The sequence below is a fragment of the Anomaloglossus baeobatrachus genome, chromosome 11, assembly GCF_048569485.1.
Source record: "Anomaloglossus baeobatrachus isolate aAnoBae1 chromosome 11, aAnoBae1.hap1, whole genome shotgun sequence".
Lineage (NCBI taxonomy): Eukaryota > Metazoa > Chordata > Amphibia > Anura > Aromobatidae > Anomaloglossus > Anomaloglossus baeobatrachus.
In genome coordinates this window covers 115,929,537-115,948,107 of record NC_134363.1, presented here as the reverse complement: position 1 = coordinate 115,948,107, position 18,571 = coordinate 115,929,537, and the positions used below count along the sequence as shown (strand labels likewise).

The 18,571-nt window shown below is 46.3% G+C and overlaps 1 long non-coding RNA gene across 1 annotated transcript; it reads left to right on the top strand.

The window, feature by feature from the left end:
* The first annotated feature begins 17,005 nt into the window (after positions 1-17,005).
* On the top strand, positions 17,006-18,251 carry LOC142256774 (uncharacterized). Its single transcript, XR_012727567.1, has 3 exons — positions 17,006-17,185; positions 17,882-18,032; positions 18,168-18,251. It is a non-coding gene; the product is annotated as an uncharacterized LOC142256774 (long non-coding RNA).
* The last annotated feature ends 320 nt before the right edge of the window (positions 18,252-18,571 follow it).

Here is an 18,571-nt window from a genome sequence, read left to right as displayed (position 1 = left end):
TATAATAATGAACAAGATTAATATGCAAACATCAATTCATTTCTTTTGTTTAAACCCTTAGGAAATCTTGTGCCCATTAAAAAAATCCATTTTATTTCCCTTTGAAAAAGGATATCCTTCAAATTTCCACCTCTTCTAGGTAGTTTAATTTTTTCAATGGCATTGACTTTCATGCCTTTCAAATCACCTGCATGTGCGTCGCGAAAATGCTGAGACGCTCCTGATAAATTTCTAGTGGTGGCATTATTCACATCATAGATGTGTTCTGATATTCTTTTTCTAAGTGGGCGACAAGTGCTGCCTACATATTGCAACTGACAAATAGTACAAGATATTAAATAAACTACATGGTCTGAACTGCAGTTTATTAGTGACATTATTTTATAAGTTTTTTTATCTGTATATGAAGAAAAATCCTTTGCATTTAACATGTAGCTACAAAGTCCACAAGTTCTGTGGCCACATTTAAACGAACGTGTACTAGGTAACCAATTGCCGGTATTTTTTTCCCCATTAATAAAACCGCATCTATTCATGTGGTCACTTGGTGATAACATGGATCCCAATGTAATGTTCCTTTTTGAAACAAATTTGACCCCATTTTTTAAGATTTGATATAATGTATCATCTGTAGATAAAATGGGTAAATATTTTTTGATGATTTTGATTACATCATAATAATTTTTACTATACATTGTGGAAAAAACAACCGACAATTCCTTCTGGGAATTATTTTTGTTTTTATTCATGTCTAAATACTGTGATCTTTAAATGTGGCCACAGAACTTGTGGACTTTGTAGCTACATGTTAAATGCAAAGGATTTTTCTTCATATACAGATAAAAAAACTTATAAAATAATGTCACTAATAAACTGCAGTTCAGACCATGTAGTTTATTTAATATCTTGTACCATTTGTCAGTTGCAATATGTAGGCAGCACTTGTCGCCCACTTAGAAAAAGGATATCAGAACACATCTATGATGTGAATAATGCCACCACTAGAAAATTATCAGGAGCGTCTCAGCATTTTCGCGACGCACATGCAGGTGATTTGAAAGGCATGAAAGTCAATGCCATTGAAAAAATTAAACTCCATCCATTTGATCACATGTTTGGGTTCAGCCCTTTTTAAACAGTCTGTGACTAGATGGTTTAGAGACTGAATAAGAACTGGATGTTCGAATCGCGTCCTCTCTAACATGGGCTTGGTTACCATAGCATGGACTTTTTAATGATGAGTAAATAAAGAATTTTCATTTTAAAGAACAAGATGCCTGGATTTTTGTGCTGGTGAAATTCCTCAATCTTTTCCTACTCATGTGGATTGGCTCTCCAATTTTTCCTCCGTGCCCCAATACTTGATGGGCTGGGGCACCTCATCCTCACTACAATCCTCACTACAATCGGGAAGCAGCGTGCAGCCTTCACTCCGTGAGTGATCAGTGCTGCTAGCGGTAACAGCGGTAACGCTGACAGACGCGTTACCATAGCAACGGTGCTCCTGGAGCTGCGGTTAGCGGCGATGTCACCGCTAACTGCGTTGCTATGGCAACGGTGATCTCCGTTAATGACCGGCTGTGTCAGCCGGTCCCTAACGGAACGGGGAGTCGACCATGTGCTAGAGCATATCGCCGGTACACGGCGATACACAAATGTGCACCGTGTACCGGAGAGATGCACTCGCAGGTCCTACATGACGTGTCATAGTCATGTGACCAGTCTGTAGCCAATGAGATAATAGCCACGTGACTGGTCACATGGCTATTTTGACGTCACGATAGGTCCTGCTTCTCTTCTGGCAGTGCCGGTCACCGGGAGGATTCAGCGATCATCGGATGGAATAGCGGCAGGAGACAGAGTGCAGGAGGGATCGCGGGGACTGGTAAGTGTTATGGCAATGTTTATTAACTGTATGTGTACATTTATAATGCATTTTTATGTGTTTTTGATTGCCTCCCATTATAGCCTATTGGTTCGAGTTCGGTTCGTCGAACGTTCGACGAACCGAACTCGAACGGGACCTCGGCTCGGCGAACCGACCTCGAGCCGAACCGCGACCGGTTCTCTCATCTCTACTTATAACTATTTGCACACCTAGCACAATCCCTCTCTCTTTCCTACTCACAGATCACGGGTGTCTCACTGCACGGCTGACACAAATCTCCAGCGGGATTTCCTCTTTTGAAAATGGCTGCCACTTCATTATTCAATTAGTTATTTCGTGCTTTCTCTGCCCACCGGTGTCGATGATTGGTTGCAGTCAGACACGCCCCCACAATGAGTGACAGCTGTCTCACTGCAACCAATCACAGCCGCCGGTGGGCGAGTCTATATCGTGCAGTAAAATAAATAAATAATAAAAAAAAAAAAATGTGGTTCCTCCCATATTGGATACCAGCCAGGATAAAGCCACACGGCTGGAGGCTGCTATTTTCAGGATGGAGAGCGCCACGTCATGGGGAGCCCAGCACCTTAACAATATCACCCAGCAGCCACCCGGAATTGCCGCATCCATTAGATGCGGCAGTCCCGGGACTCTACCCGGCTCATCCCGAATTGCCTTGGTGCGGTGGCAATCGGGGTAATAAGGAGTTAATCATGCCAGGCGTCTCCCCGAGACACCTTCCATGATTAAACTGTAAGAGAAAGTAAATAAACACACACAGTGAAAAATCCTTTATTTGGAATAAAAGGCAAAAAACACCTCATTTACCTCTTTATTAATCCCCAAACATCAATCCAGGTCCGAAGTAATCCATACGACACTGTCAGCTCTGCTACATGAAGATGACAGGGAGCACCGTAGAACACGAGCGCTGTGTCCTCTCCACGTAGCACCTGAAGAGAATCGCGCTGTCAGCGGAGACTTCAGTCTGCAATGCAGACGTCAAGATTACCAAATTTGCCTATTTTTTCTCATAAGAGCCTGTGGCTGAATGGTTAGAGCTCTGGCATAAGAAGCATTAGTTCATGAGTTCAAATCCCGGTCGTCCTGGGAAAGAATTTAATTTATTTTTAAATTATAATTATTATTTATTTATAATTAGAATTTAATTTAATTATGCACTGAGGGGAGGTTGATGGGGGTTGTAGGGCCTGCGGTGATGATGGTGGTTATAGTGCCTGCGTGTGTGAGGTGATGAGTGCGGTACTGTTGGTGTTTGCCCGCCCATCCGCCCGCCCATCCATCCGCCCATCCATCCATTCATCCTTGCAGCTGAACAATCTTCTTCTTGATGAGTGGAATGAGGCTGCATTGCTCTCTCCTCTCTCTCTTCTCTCTCTTCTCTCTCTCTCTTTCTCCCTCTCTCTCCCTCTCTCTCTTTCTCTCTCTCCCTTTCTCTTTTTCTCTCTTTTTCTCTCTCTCTTTTTCTCAGTCTCTCTTTTTCTCTTCTTCCCTCTCTCTCTCTCCTCTCTCCTCTCTCTCTTCTCTTTCAACTCTCTCACCTCTCTCTCTTCTCTCCTCTTCTCTCTCTTCTCTCTCCTCTCTCTCTCCTCTCCTCTATTCTCTCTCCTCTCTCTCTCTTTTCTCTCTCTTCTCTCTCCTCTCTCATTTCTCTCTCTGTATCCTCTCTCCCTCTCTCTCTCTCTCTCTTTCTCTCTCTCTCTTTTTCTCTCTTTTTTTCTCTCTCTCTCCTCTCTCTTTTTCTCTCTCTCTCTTTCTCTCTCTCTTTTTCTCAGTCTCTCTTTATCTCTTTCCCCTCTCTCTCTCTCTCCTCTCTCTCTTCTCTCTCTTCCCTCTCTTCTCTCTCTCTTCTCTCTCTCTTCTCTCATCTTCTCTCTCTTCTCTCTTCTCTCTTCTCTCTCTCATCTCTCCTCTTCTCTCTCTCTTCTCTCTCCTCTCCCTTTTCTCTCTCTCCTCTCTCTTTTCTCTCTCTCTCCTCTCTCTCCTCTCTCTCTTCTCTCTCTTCTTTCTCTCTTCTCTCTCTCTTCTCTCTCCTCTCTCTCCTCTCTCTCTCCCCTCCCTCTCTCTCTACTCTCTCTCCTCTCCCTCTCTTCTCTTTTTTCTCTCTTTTCTCTCTCTTTTCGCTCTCTCTTTTCTCAATCTTCTCTCTCTCTCTCTTCTTTCTCTCTCTCAGACCTGGCGATGATCAGCTGATGTGGTCACCTGACGGAAGTCGAGCAGTGAGGCCGGCTTTTTACCGCCCGGCCGGCTAAACTATCAGCTGATGCTGTCGGACAGGACTCTGCACTGAAGTGCGTAGTTTGTTGGGTTTTTTTGCACTGATGCATCAGCTGATTGTATAAAGCCATTTATAGAATCAGCTGCTGTGTCATGTGATTCAGGCCCTTGAACCTGACACATCATCTGATCGCTTTGCCTTCCATCAAACCGATCAGATGATATTGCATCCGGATTGGACGGCGTGGGACCCTTGACCCAGGATTACTACGGAGGGGGGTTCTTTATTTCAATAAAGATGGAGTCACTAATTGTGTTGTGTTTTATTTCTAATAAAAATATTTTTCTGTGTGTTGTGTTTTTTTATCTGTACTAGAAATTCATGGTGGGCATGGCTAATATTGGCGTGACACCATGAATTTCGGGCTTAGGACCAGTTGATAATATAAAGCTAGCCCTAACCTCATTATTACCCAGCGAGCCACACATCACCAGGGCAGCTGGAAGAGTTGGATACAGCGCCAGAAGATGGCGCTTCTATGAAAGCGCCATTTTCTGGGGCGGCTGCGGACTGCAATTCACAGCAGAAGTACCCAGAAAGCTTGGCACCCTGAGATGCGGATTCCAATCCCCAGCTACCTAGTTGTACCTGGCTGGACACAAAAATTGGGCGAAGCCCACGTCATTTTTTTTTCATTATTTCATGAAATTCATGAAATAATTAAAAAAAGGGCTTCCCTATATTTTTGGTTCCCAGCCAGGTACACATAGGCAGCTGGGGGTTGGGGGCAGCCCGTAGCTGCCTGCTGTACCTGGCCAGCATACAAAAACATGGCAAACCCACGTAATTTTTTGGGAGGGCAAAAAACTTCTGCATACAGTCCTTGATGGAGTATGCTGAGCCTTGTAGTTCTGCAGCTGGCTAGTATTAAGCCAGAGACTCTTAATGTCAGGCAAGTTTGACCCGCCCATTAAGAATCTCTAATAAAGGGTTGAAAAAAAGACACCACACAGAGAAAAAATACTTTAATAGAAATAATTACACAGACACACTTAGAGACTCCATGTTTATTACTCCCTCTCATCCCTCCACGATCCATGGTCTTCTGTCTTCTTTCTCCTTCAACCCATGCAGCTCTGCTACATCAGACATCACAGCATGGGAGGAAGAACGTTGCTGCTCCCATACAGTCTATTCACTCAGTGACTGTAAGCAGTGACTTCACCGCTGTCAGGCGGGTTGCTATAGCAATGGTGATCTCCATTATTCACCGGCTGTGGCATCCAGTCCTTGCATGTGGGCTGCGTCTGTAAAGAGCGCCCACATGCAGGAACGGTGAAGCCGACCATGTGCCAGAGTATTTCGCCGGTACATGAAGATGCTGGAACACTGCTAGCCAGGTACAGCAGGCAGGTACGGCTCCCCCCAACCCCCAGTTGCCTATTTGTACCCGGCTGGGAACCAAAAATAAAGGGAAGCCCTTTTTTATTATTTCATGAATTTCATGAAATAATTAGAAAACAAATGACGTAGGCTTCGCCCCATTTTTGTGTCCAGCCAGGTACAACTAGGCAGCTGGGGATTGGAATCCACAGCACAGGTTGGCCTGAGCTTTCTGGGCCCCACTGCTGCGAATTGCAGTCTGCAGCCGTCTCAGAAAATGGTACTTTCATAGAAGCGCCATCTTCTGGCGCTGTATCCAACTCTTCCAGCACCTGCCTGCTATACCTGGCTAGCATACAAAAATATGGCGAAGCTCAAGTTTTTTGCTAAAAAAAATAAAAAATGCTTCCCTGGATTTTCCATTGCCAGTGAAGGTAACACCAAGCAGTGGGAGTTAGCAGCCAGTAGCTGCTTGGATTACCCTTAGCTAGCAATACAAAAAATGCAGCGGGAGCCCATATATATTTTTTTTAATTATTTATTTAAATAAGTAAAAACAAAATGGGCTTCCCTGTATTTTGATTGCTGGACATCACAGTGCTGTAAAAATAAATCTTTAAAAAAAATGACGTAGCGCTCCGCGGTACTTTTGATTCTCAGCGCAGATAAAGCAGACAGCTATTGGTTGCCACCCCCATCTGCCTGCCGTTACCTTGGTTGGCAATCAAAATACAGGGAAGCCCATTAATTTTTTCTATTTGAAAAACAGTTAAAAAAAAAATGACGTTGGGTCCCCCCATTTTTGATAGCCAGCTAGGGTAAAGCAGACGGCTGTAGCCTGAAAACCACAGCTGGCAGCTTTACCGTGGTTGGGAATCCAATCCCCAGGCTCTTTTTTTATAATTATTTTATAAATATTAATAATTACACAAAAAAAGTAGGGTGCCCGCCAAATTGGATCACCAGCCAAGGTAAAGCGGACAGCTGTGGTCTGGTATTCTCAGGGTGGGAAGGTCCATAGTTATTGGGCCTTCACAGCCTAAAAATAGCAGGCCGCAGGCACCCCAGACGTGGCGCATCAACTAGATGCGCAAATCCTGGCGCTTCACCCCAGCTCATCCCGTGCCCTGGTGCAGTGGCAAACAGGGTAATAAATCGGGTTGATACTAGCTGTAAAGTCACCTGACATCAAGCCCAGCAGTTTGTAATGTCATGGCGTCTATTAGATACCCAACATCATAAACTGTCAGTACTAACAAAAAAAATCGACAAAAGAAATTTATTTGAAAAAATAGTCCCCAAAACATTCCCTCTTTCACCAATTTATTGTAAGAAAAAAAATAAAGGGGTCCTACGACGACTCTGGACCGTCTAGAATATGGGGAGAGACACTCAGGGAACATATCCCCCATTTTCTAGGAGTGTAGACCCTTCATGTGAAAAGTGTGGGTGCAATGAATCTGCACTCACTCTCCCCGGGTCCACAGCAGCAGAGTCCATGTCGTAACGGTTGCTACCAAAGCTGCAATGCCCTGCTCATGAGGTAAGGGCATGCCTAATCAGGAGAACTATTCTACATTTCCAAATATTGGTATTTGCTGATATTATTGCTATTCCACCTACTATATATTGGGGATAGGATCTTGGAGATGGAATACCCCTTTAAGTCCAGTTATCCAGCTGAATGAATACTTAACAACAGAGCTCGCTATTTAGATGTGTTTTCTTGTAGCGTATAATGGACTCTCATGTTTGGTAGTCGTTCAGCAGGGAAACTATAAAAGCAAATTCCTCCATTTGGAAATGTAGTATATAGCTCTCCTGATCAATTATGTTCCTTACATCATGAGCAGGGCATTGCAGTAACAGTAATAATTTATTCATTTATATAGCGTTATTAATTCCATAGTGCTGTGTGTCTTTGGAGTGTGGAAGGAAACTGGAGGAAACCCACGCAAACAAGGGAAGAACATACAAACTCCTTGCAGATGGTGTCCTGGGTGGGAATTGAACCCAGGACCTCAGCGCTGCAAGACTGCAGTGCTAACCATTGAGCCACCATGCCGCCCATTTATCTTACAGATGCATAACCACCACTCACTGTGTCTGAACACAGGAAGGTGAGCTGACAGCCGCTCTGTGCATGCGGCAGCGTCTATTGTGAAGGAGAGGGCCGTGGGGGGATCAACGCTGCACAGGTACCGTGGGACACCGGGGAAAACCGGTGGGGTTATAGGGGGAGACCTGGCAGGGCCTGGGGAGGAGTTTTCTGTCGCATGTGTCATGGCACATGCGACAGAAATCAGAGGAGTAGGGTGAATGCGGCCGGCGCGCTGTTGTGCACGCGGCCATCTTGGATTTCTGGGAGGGCATCAGGTGGGGCACTTTGGCGACACCGGGGGACCGGAGGGGACTGGGGAGGAGATTTATCATGTTTGTTCATGCCAGATGGGAGATAAATAATTTTTTACCGACACTGTCATTTACTGTAACGTGATCATCGGTATACAGTGTATACCTGTGATCACGTGAGCGGGGACCGGAAAAACTGTCCTGAATCATGATCTCCAGGGTCTCAGCTACCCCTGAAACCCCGGAGATTTTCTGATGCTGTGGGGCGCTATTCACTTATTTTTGCCTGCTGTTTATAAATGGCAGATCAGAATAAGGCTACATTAACACGACCAATCCATTTTTGTGGTCTGCAAAAAACAGTCCGATTTTTTTTCACGGGTGCATCCGTGTGGCATCCGTTTCCGTTCCGTAGACGGTCCGTATGTCATCTGATTGTCATCCGTGTGCCTTCCGTTTTTTTTGTGTACTGCAAAAAAACTGAAGGAGGGAAAATACATAAATTTACCCAGGATCCATAGCTTCAACCTACATGAGACGGTCACATGTTCACTCCAGTGCCATTTTCTACTGCTTTTCACAGCGTAGAGCGCTCTGGTGATGTTCTTGTGCTTTTACACTTCATATCAGTCTTTTCTGTCATTATAATGGCAGAAAGACACATAATGTCCCACTCTCCTGCATTTTGTAGTTTTGCACCCTTTGGTGCCTTTTCATGTGGCACTAAGGGGTGCTTAGCTTTGTATTTAGCCAAAAAAAGAAAAAAAAAATGACGTGGGGTTTCCCCTATTTTTGTAGCCAGCTAGGGTAAAGCAGACGGCTGCAGCCTGCAGACCACAGCTGGCAGCTTCACCTTGGCTGGTAATCCAAAACTGAGGGCACCCCACGCTTTTATTTTAAATTAAATAAATAATTAAAAAAAAAACAAAACACGTAGGGGTCCCCCCAAAATTGGATCACCAGCCAAGGTAAAGCAGACAGCTGGGGTCTGATATTCTCAGACTAGGGAGGTCCATGGTTATTGGACTCTCCCCAGCCTAAAAATAGCAGGCCACAGCCGCCCCAGAAGTGGCGCATCCATTAGATGCGCCAATCCTGGTGCTTCGCCCCAGCTCATCCCGTGCCCTGGTGCGGTGGCAAACGGGGTAATATATGGGGTTAATACCAGATGTGTAATGTCACCTGGCATAAAGCCCTGGGGTTGGTGAGGTCAGGCGTCTATCAGATACCCGACATCACCAACCCAATCAGTAATAAAAAAAAATATACGACAAACACATTTTTATTTGAAAAAACACTCCCCAATACATTCCCTCTTTAACCAATTTATTAGAAAGAAAAACAAATCCAGGTCTGGTGTAATCTAGTGATGAGCGAGTACTAAAAAGCTCGGGTGCTCGAGGCTCGGGCCGAGCATCCCAAGATACTCGTGTACTCGGCCCGAGCACCGAGCCTTATGTTATCCTATGGGAGACCCGAGTATTTTTGTGAAATGACCCCCGGCAGCATGTAGAAACCCTAAAAATGGCACAAAAGTCTCAGAAGAGTGCTCAAATGACATGGCAACAGCATGGGGAAGACCTCTTGAAGCATTTATCACTCAAAAGTCACAGCTGTGAACAATTTTGTCCGCGTTTTACGCCATTTTTACGGACTCACCAGAAAACCTTCCAAAATGACACCAAAATGAATTTTCATGGCGGAAATGTTAAGGGCACATACCCAATAGTGAGATAGAGCTAATGTATGTTACTTTTTGAGATTAATACATGAAAGATTTTACGTAAAACATTGTGTGGCACTCCGATGTCCCTGAGAAGAGACGTACATAAAGGCCTCTGAGTCTAATGTGCCCATTTTGAGGAAGTGAGTCTTTGTAGTATTTTCCTTTGCCAGGGCAGTCCAAAAATTGTGAGGTTTACCAATGCCCCTGGATAGAGACGTGCATGAGGGCCTGTAAACCTGAAGTGCCCATTGTAAGGAAGTGGGTCTATTGTAGTATAGCCCTTAGGCAGGGCAGCCAAAAATTGGGAGGCTCCACGTTGTCCCTGGATAGAGACGTGCATGATGGCCTGTAAACATGAAGTGCCCATTGTAAGGAAGTGGGTCTATTGTAGTATAGCCCTTTGGCAGGGCAGCCAAAAATTGGGAGGCTCCACGTTGTCCCTGGATAGAGACGTGCATGAGGGCCTGTAAACCTGAAGTGCCCATTGTAAGGAAGTGGGTCTATTGTAGTATAGCCCTTAGGCAGGGCAGCCAAAAATTGGGAGGCTCCACGTTGTCCCTGGATAGAGACGTGCATGATGGCCTGTAAACCTGAAGTGCCCATTGTAAGGAAGTGGGTCTATTGTAGTATAGCCCTTTGGCAGGCAGCCAAAAATTGGGAGGCTCCACGTTGTCCCTGGATAGAGACGTGCATGAGGGCCTGTAAACCTGAAGTGCCCATTGTAAGGAAGTGGGTCTATTGTAGTATAGCCCTTAGGCAGGGCAGCCAAAAATTGGGAGGCTCCACGTTGTCCCTGGATAGAGACGTGCATGAGGGCCTGTAAACCTGAAGTGCCCATTGTAAGGAAGTGGGTCTATTGTAATATTGCCCTTTGGCAGAGCAGCCAAAAATTGGGAGGCTCCATGTTGTCCCTGGATAGAGACCTGTTAGGTTCTTAGTGCCTCCGTGCTTGCATTTAAAAACCGCACGTGTGTGCCTGTTGGTGGCAGCTTTCCGCTGCACTTGTGTGCGTTTTGCAAAAACTTGGATATAACGCACAAGTCTAGTGAATACACATCAGCACAGCATTGCAAAATGCGCAAGGGCGTTGTCAACGAACAAGGAAGTGGACGTGATGGTGGTGCAGGCAGAGACCGAGGTCGTGTGCAAGCTCTAATTTCGCCACAATAAAGGGCCACATCTACTCGCTCGCACGTCCTGTCCCAAATTCTTGGGGACCGCAGCAGTACACCGCTCTTGAACCAAGACCAGTGTCAACAGGTTGTTAGTTGGATAGCTGATAATGCTTCCAGTCAGATTGGCACCACCACAAACACTCTGTCTTCCACACGGTCAAGTGTCAGTAGCCGTGATACTGCGCCGCACATTTCAGAACCTGATCCTCCTTCCTACCACCAGGCCGAGTACACGTCCACGGACATTACTGATCCCACACTTGGACACTCGGAAGAGCTGTTCGTTCACGTTTCCATTCACACATTCTGGCCTTTCGCCAGCTCCTGTTGAAGTGGGCCATGACGAGATTGTATGTACAGATGCCCAAATATTTGAGCAGCCACGTTCTCACGAAGTTGGCAACGTGTCTCAACAAGGGGTGGACGATGATGAGACACAATTGTCAGGAAGTCCGGAGGAGGAGCAGGGTGCGGAAGAGGAAGACGACGTGGTGGATGATCCAGTAACTGTCCCAACCTGGCAGGAGGATATGCAGAGCGAGGACAGCAGTGCACAGGGGGAAGGAGGCGTAGCATCCCAACAGGCAGTAAGAAGCAGGGTGGTGGCCCCAGGCAGACGTCAGGCAACTGTTCCCCGGAACAACACGACACAAGGTGCCTGTACAAATGTTAGGTCTTCCCGAGTCTGGCAGTTTTTTAAGTTGGCTCCAGATGATTCTAAAAAGGCCATTTGCAACACCTGCCGTGCCAGCATCAGCAGGGGTACCAAAACTAGCAGCCTGACCACCACCAGCATGATCAGGCACATGTCAGCCAAGCACCCGACTTTGTGGGATGTACAACAGAGTCGAGGAGCAGTGCTTGCTGATGTCACTGCTACGTCTTCGCTTGTTGTGCATGCGAGCCAATCCCCTGTCCATGCTGCCCGCGAACAAGCCTCCTCCGGTCCTGCACCTGCAGTTGCCCACGCAGAAATAACACCATCATCAAGCACGTCCTTGTCCCAGCGCAGCGTTCAGTTATCCATTCAGCAAACCTTTGAACGCAGGCGCAAATACACTGCCAACGCCCCGCATGCCACACTTCTAAATGCTAACATTTCGCGACTGCTTGCGCTGGAAATGTTGCCTTTTAGGCTGGTTGAGACAGAAGCATTCCGCGACCTGATGGTGGCAGCTGTCCCACGTTACTCGGTCCCCAGCCGCCACTATTTCTCCCGGTGTGCCGTCCCCGCATTGCATAACCACGTGTCACAAAACATCACACGTGCCCTGAACAACGCTGTTTCAGCCAAAGTCCACCTAACCACAGACACGTGGACAAGTGCATGTGGGCAAGGCCGCTACATCTCGTTGACGTCACACTGGGTTAATATTGTGGAAGCTAGGACCCAGTCTGAGCGAGGGACGGAACACGTCCTTCACACACCAAGTTTTGCAGGCCCTACCTCAGTCAGGGTTTCACCCACACTCTACATCTCCGGAATGTCATGCTCCTCAGCCTCCTCCTCCTCCTGCGCATCCTCATCCACTGTACCCTCCACACCAGTCCCAAGCTGGCAGTGTCACGGGCAGAGGAGAGGACGCTGCGCTCTCCCACTGCTCGGGTCTGGCTGCCGCTGCTCTACGGCTGCTGCTGCTCGGTGGCTCGAGCGATGGCCGGATCCCGGGGACTCGAGCGGCGCTCATCGCCCGTGAGTGAAAAGGGGTCGTTTGGGTTTTGGGGATATTGTCCTTGACGCCACCCACGGTTGTGGTGATTGTGTGGACACCACCGCTGCTCTGGACGGGGATCCCGGGAGCCTGTGACAGGGAGCAGCTTTGTTGTTATTTCTCCCCTCCGTGGGTAGGGGGGTTGGTTGTCCCGGGGCCCGGTGATGGGGTAGAGATGGATGACAGGCGGGTTGCGGGGCCTGATGAGGTGCAGGGTCGCAGGGGCAGCGCAGTGCCGCACGGCACGGAGGTACTCACTCAGCCCAATGATGATGACACAGTTCACGGTAAAACAAGTGGCTGGAGGGACGGGTCCCTCGGACGGCTGCGGTTGTTTTTCCCTGCAGGTTAGTGATAACTGTCTCTCCCTGCACCTAAGTTCAGTGTTGGTAGTGATGGTTTCCCACCTGTAACCCGCTCCCCGACCTGGATATGGGCCGGAGGAGGCCATTTTGCCCACAGGCGCTGGCCCTGGGAGACGGTTGCCCTTGGCGGTGGCGGTGTCTCCCCTTCACGGTTGGACGGTTGCCTTCTATCGGGACTTGGCTGTTTGGAAACCCTGAGGTCCCCTTCACTAACGGATTTGGCAAATTCACGGCGACACCAAGCCTTGCCGGGATCCGAAAGGCCCCTGCCAATGGTGCTGGCTTCTCTTTGTATACCGGTCCGGTACGGCCGGGTCACCACCCGTCCACAGTCCTTACGGCAGACTCCAATCGGCCTCCACTGCAGACGGTCACCACATCCTGCCAACCTTGCTGTCCTGTCCGGGCCACACACCCGAACCAACTTCAGGCTCTTTGCTGTCACTTTTCTCCTCTCTACTACTTTCCTCCTTCCACTTCCTTAGCTTAACTCTCACTGCCTGTGTTTTCCCTCCTCCTTGGTGGGTGGAGACCAACCGCCTGGCTCCACCCCCTGGTGTGGACAACAGCCCCTGGGGAAGGCAACAAGGATTTTGTGTTTTGACTATGATATGCCTGCAGGGAGTGTGGGGTGTGTAAGTGTTGTGCTCTGTGGCCCCTGGCTTGTCCAGGGCGACACAGAAGCACTGCAGCACTGCCTCGGCAAAGCGGCAACAGGCTGTGCTGAAGCTAATCTGCATAGGTGACAAACCCCACAATGCAGAAGAGGTGTGGACAGCTCTGAAACAGCAGGCAGATCACTGACTCACATCTCTGAACCTAAAGCCAGGAAAGGTTGTGTGTGACAATGGCCGGAACCTGGTGGCGGCTTTGAGGCGAGGCCAGCTGACACATGTTCCATGCGTGGCCCATGTGCTCAACCTCGTGGTTCAACGGTTTCTAAAGTCATACCCAGAGCTGTCTGATCTGCTGGTAAACGTTCGCCGCCTGTCTGCACATTTTCGAAAGTCACCTACTGCTTCAGCCGGCCTTGCCGGCTTTCAGCGCCATTTGCATCTTCCGGCTCACAGACTGGTGTGTGATGTCCCCACGCGTTGGAATTCAACTCTGCACATGTTGGTCAGGATATGTGAGCAGAAGAGGGCAGTTGTTGAGTACCTGCATCACCTAAGCCGTCGGGAAATGGGTCAAACTCCACACATAACACCTGAGGAGTGGAGATGGATGTCCGACCTATGTACCATCCGCCAAAACTTTGAGGACTCCACCAGAATGGTGAGCGGCGATGACGACATTATTAGCGTCACCATACCGCTTCTCTGCCTTCTAAAATGGTCTCTGCTCAAAAAACAACCATGATGCATTGCAGGCGGAGCGCGATGAGTTTGAGCAAGAAACAGTAGTGGGTGTGGGTGATAACACACAGCCCAGTCTCGTCTCATCACAACGTGCAGTGGAGGACTATGACGAGGAGGAGGATGAAGACATGGAGCAACTCTCTGGCCAAATTGAGGATATGACATGCAGTCATATCCTCGGTTCAGCGTGGCTGGCCAGAGGACAGGGTAGATGATGATGAGGAGGAGGAGGAGGACAGCATGTTCAGTCATCGTGTTGGTCAGGATACTGAAGTGATGGCTGTTAAGAGTCTGGCACACATGGCTGACTTTAAGGTAAGCTGCCTGTCTCGTGACCCTCGCGTTAAGAACATCTTGGCCGACAATCATGACTGGTTGGTAACACTGTTAGACCCACGCTAAAAGGAGAATTTTATGTCTCTTATTCCCGAGGCGGAGAGGTCAGGCAAAATGCAGCAGTTCCAGAAGGCCATAGTCACGGAAGTAGGCAAAGCATTCCCCTCACAAAACGCTAGCGGCATAGGTCAGGAATCAGTGGACAACCAAGGCGTACAGCCGAGAGGGGCACAAGTCCCATCCGCCAGAGGTAGGGGAACAGTCTTTAAGATGTGGGACAGTTTTCTCAGCCCCTCACATACCACAGCCCCTGAGGTGCGGGGTAGTGCCACAAGAAATCCTAAGTTTGCCCAGATGCTCAAGGAGTACCTTGCAGATCAAACAACTGTACTCCGACATTCCTCTGTGCCTTACAATTAATGGGTATCCAAGCTGGACACGTGGCATGAATTGGCTCTCTACGCCTTGGAAGTCCTGGCCTGCCCTGCCGCTAGCGTTTTGTCAGAGCGTGTTTTTAGTGCCGCAGGTGGAATCATTACAGATAAACGCACCCGCCTGTCAACTGTAAATGCTGACAGGCTGACTCTGATCAAGATGAACAAGGGTTGGATTGGGCCAGACTTTGCCACACCACCAGCAAATGAGAGCGGAATTTAAAGTTTGTAATGGGAATTTGCCATGTACCTCCACTCACCCATGGGTACACACTTCTGGACTTTGGCTAATCGCTGGACTGCTCCTGCTTCTCCTCATGCGCCATCATGATGACCGTTACAATAGTTAGGCCGTTGTTTCAGGTATACCCCCAGTGGTAAATTTTTTCGCCCATTCTTTCAGAATGGGCATTACAACGACAGGAGACCCGCTCCTTTGCAATGGGAACAATGTTTTGAGGCCCTCATGCACATCTATATCCAGGGACAATATGCAGCCTGACGCTGCCACCGACAGGCACACACGTGCGGTTTTTAAATGCAAGCACGGACGCAATAAGAACCTAACAGGTTTTTAGGAGCGACAATTACTGAGAAGTCTGACACTATCAGACACTGCTGACTGACGTGTATTATTCACTAGACTTGTGCGTTATATAATAGTTTGTGAAAAACGTGCACCTGTACGCTGCCACCGACAGGCACACACGTGCGGTTTTTAAATGCAAGCACGGACGCAATAAGAACCTAACAGGTTTTTAGGAGCGACAATTACTGAGAAGTCTGACACTATCAGACACTGCTGACTGACGTGTATTATTCACTAGACTTGTGCGTTATATAATAGTTTGTGCAAAACGTGCACCTGTACGCTGCCACCGACAGGCACACACGTGCGGTTTTTAAATGCAAGCACGGACGCAATAAGAACCTAACAGGTTTTTAGGAGCGACAATTACTGAGAAGTCTGACACTATCAGCCACTGCTGACTGACGTGTATTATACACTACACTTGTGCGTTATATAATAGTTTGTGAAAAAAGCACACAAGTGCACCTGTACGCTGCCACCAACAGGCACACACGTGTGGTTTTTAAATGCAAGCATGGACGCAATAAGAACCTAACAGGTTTTTAGGAGCGACAATTACTGAGAAGTCTGACACTATCAGCCACTGCTGACTGACGTGTATTATACACTACACTTGTGCGTTATATAATAGTTTGTGAAAAAAGCACATAAGTGCACCTGTACGCTGCCACCGACAGGCACACACGCACGGTTTTTAAATGCAAGCACGGACGCAATAAGAACCTAACAGGTTTTTAGGAGCGACAATTACTGAGAAGTCTGACACTATCAGCCACTGCTGACTGACGTGTATTATACACTACACTTGTGCGTTATATAATAGTTTGTGAAAAAAGCACACAAGTGCACCTGTACGCTGCCACCGACAGGCACACACGCGCGGTTTTTAAATGCAAGCACGGACGCAATAAGAACCTAACAGGTTTTTAGGAGCGACAATTACTGAGAAGTCTGACACTATCTGGACTGTTTTAGGCTAGCGCCACACATCCGTGCCTCCGGTACGTGTTTGGCATTTTTTACACGTACCGGAGACACGTGCTTATGTTGACACAGTCCTTTTAATATAAATAGCCTCACGTCAGTGTTTTGGCACGGAGCGTGTGTCCATTCCGTGCCTACGTTTGACCGTGCCGAAAAAGCGCTGACATGTCCGTTTTCCCCCGGCATAACATCCTCACGGATCCATGAAATCCTATGAGTCCGTGTTTGCACGTACGTGATACGGATGGCCTCCGTATACTATCCGTGTGGTCCGTGTCCGTGTTTTAAAAATCAAAGTTGTTACAATTTCAAATACTTTCAGGTGGCGTAGCTAACATATTTTTTTTGCTCAAAACTTACTGTGCATTTGCAGAAGGAGTGAGCAAGCAAGCAGTTGTAGTTCTGTGTAGTGAAAGAACTTTTTTGAGCACAATTTCTGCTTCCAAATATAATAATGGCTCCATGGGTGGACACGGAGAAACTGATATCAGCTGTCGAGACTCACCCACCATTATGGGATACACGTGTTGATGGTTACCATGACAGACTGACAGTTGACCGCCATTGGCTTCAAGTTGCTGAGGAAGTGTACCCCAATAATGCATGGGATAGATGTTCGCCTTCAAAGCGTGCTAAATATGGTAAGTTTTTATATTATTTTTATAGAGGTTTTGTTTTAATATATATTTTTTTTATAATTTCAAACTGTGAATGTTTTGTTATTGTAATGTTGTTTTTTATGAAAATTAACTTTGTGAAGAATTGTTATATGTATTAATCTATTTATTGAGTTAATGTTAAATTTTTAAAAAGGTTACCTAACATTTCTAAAGTTCAAAAATTCAAAGTAATCTTTAATTTGTAATATGATTTTGAATTCTTCATGAAGTTAATTAATTAACAGATAAAACTGTCATGTGAATTTCAATTCCATGTTTTATTAGTCTAATTTTTGTATCCCAATTTCTAATCATGTTTGGTTAATTTTGTTTTTTTTCTTTTTTTTTTAAGAACATTTCAATATCATGACCTAAATTATTAAAATAATATTTCTCTATTTTTTTTGCAAATGTTTCTTGTTAATAAAAAAAAAAACTTTTTAAAATCTATATCACAATTACTTCCAAGATAATTTCTGAGAAATATTATTTTGTTATGTGTGAATGTATAAAAATGCTTTTTAGTGAATAATATCTAAAATAATGATTTTTCATATAATGTATTTGTCCACCATTATTATTTGAAATTGTATATTACATTTAGCAAACATTATTATCATTAATGTGTGCAGAAATATGCTGAATGTTGCAAGTGACATATTTTGTTAAATTCAACAGTTGACTTGGTAAAAAGGCGTTGGCGTTCAGCACGTGATCAGTACCGAAGGGAGTACAACCCTATACCATCATCATCCAGCCAAGGCCGCAAACGCAGATATGTTTACTATGAACAAATAAGCTTCCTAGCACCCATCTTAGAAGTAACACAGTAAGTTTTTTGTTATATATTTTTATTTTTTTTATTTTTTTAACAATAATTTTTCTTTACAATTCATTTATTTTCTGAAGTTAATTTTAAAAAAATAAATGTTATGATTGTAATATGTTATCTAATTTTATATAGAACGGAGGATAATCTAGACGATTCTGATGAACAACCAACAGCTGGTCCCTCTGCTACAGCCACCTCAGCATCAGAACAAGAACCTGGCAGAAAAGACAGTGAAAGTCAAGAGATTCAACAAGATGCAGCAGCAGCAACTGAATCACATGATGGTGGGACAGAGAGTGCACAAACCAACAACCAAGGCACATCAACACAACAAACAACAACACCAGCAACACAATCAACACAAACAAATGTACTTCCACGTTTTTCACCACAACCTCTCCGTGCAAGAACAATCCGCAGACCTGATGAAATGAGATCCTTACCGGAAATAATTGACACACGCATTATTCACATAATGAACACTTTAATTCCAGAAACAGATGCTGAGCGTTTTTGTCGGTCTTTATCTACTAGCT